Genomic DNA, 1726 nt, shown 5'->3' on the forward strand with positions numbered 1-1726 from the left:
ATTGATCGACCCTATCTGTGTGGGATTTTTTCTTTTTTTATTGTTGTCTACATTTACACTAATCATGCAGTTGAAAAGAAGGAAAAATGTGAATTGACAATAATCTTTAGAAATCTCTTGAAGCAGTTTGTCATTCCATCAACAAAGTCTCACATAGCAGAGAGTTCCTTTGAAGCATGGTGGTCCGTCCTTTCATGTGCATTTGTTTTGTCAATTTTGAAGATTACACTCATCGTGTTTCGCCAAAACAAGCTGAATTCACCACTCTACAGTGTACAGATGGAATATGGCTGAGGACATGTCACACAGAGAAGGAGTGACTCTACATCTGGTCCGGTGACTCGTCGTTGGAGTTCTTTCTTCATACCGCCGGTCCACAGCGTATTGGCAGGGGCTCAGGTTGGACACAGGGCTCTGCACTGCCGGATAAGCAAAGTTGGTGTGCTGCTTGGCCTTGAGCCGCAGACTGGCCAGGCTGGAGTTGCAGGTGTCTCTGTACATGTAGGGGCTGGCTGTGGTGGCGTAGGGGCAAGTGGCTGCAGTCACAGCGACTGAGTTAAGTGCTGTTGGACTGTTTAGGTTGTTTAGGTTGCTAAGGTTGTTGAGCCCCGTTGCAGGAACCCCGGCCACTGCCGAGGGCACCATGCTAGATGCCATGTTCATGGAGGAGATGGAACTTGGTGGGAGAACATGGGCTGGGAGGACAGGGGGCTTACATTCATGGAGTTAAAGAAGGGGAAGCTCTTGGCAGAGAGCGGGCTGCTTGCTAGGCTCTTTGTGGCCCAGTTGTTGTAGGAGTAACCAGTGTACATGTCATCATAGGGCTGCATGAGTCCATTGAACTGAGCACCAAAGCCATTTTGCATAACTCTGCCTGCTGGTTCCTCTCCCGCTTTCTCCACTTGGCACGACGGTTCTTGAACCATACCTAGAGAAAACAGCAGAAAAATAATTTCGAGAGGACTCTGTTTTTTGACATTTTAAAACCCTTCTTCTGTGTTTGAATAAATTATATTCAGCTGACAGGAAATGTTGACTAAACATAGGCCAAGCAAAATAGTCAAAGACTGACCTGGATTAATAAGAACAAGAAGAAGGGTCTTTATTGTCATTGTACATCGATACATACAACAGCATTTGTCCTCTGCACCATAGGAATAGGGATTGGCCAATACTACACTCAGTAACATCTATTTTCTATGATCAGTCTGTCAGCTAACACATTAAAGTCAATAATGTCACATCGGGAAACACTCAGTATCAAAAGCTGATCCATGAATTGCAACATGAAGAACACGTAGTTTTTAAAAAGTTACACTCAGCAATTGACTCATCATTGGCCCATTTGTGATCAACGGGGGGCATTGACCACAAACAGGTCCAAACTGGTTGCCAAAGTGTCTCCACTGTTAACGGCAAAAGCCAATGAAATACATAAATAAAAGTCACAGAAACAAACAGTACAGTAATATTTTGAATATACAAATTGAAATCAGTAATATGGTGCTTTGTCATTGGCTGGTTGTCCCTTAGAAACCATGAGATGTTCCACAGCTCCAGGTTATAAATCAGCGATCTTTGTAAACACAAAAAGACTAACAGTCACATTATTTTCATATTATCTCTCTCATTAAACAATCAAAAAGTGTCACACAAGTCAGTAAAGTCTAATTTTAAAACACATCCAGTGAGAGTACTCTAACCCCTTCCAAATAGTTTCAGTAAT

The 1726-nt window shown here is 42.9% G+C and overlaps 1 pseudogene; it reads right to left on the minus strand.

Annotated features, from left to right (window-relative positions):
* Positions 1-258: 258 nt before the first annotated feature.
* Positions 259-927, minus strand: LOC117522994 (annotated as a pseudogene).
* Between the last annotated feature and the right edge of the window lie 799 nt (positions 928-1726).

This window comes from Thalassophryne amazonica, chromosome 13, assembly GCF_902500255.1.
Source record: "Thalassophryne amazonica chromosome 13, fThaAma1.1, whole genome shotgun sequence".
NCBI classification, from domain to species: Eukaryota; Metazoa; Chordata; class Actinopteri; order Batrachoidiformes; family Batrachoididae; genus Thalassophryne; species Thalassophryne amazonica.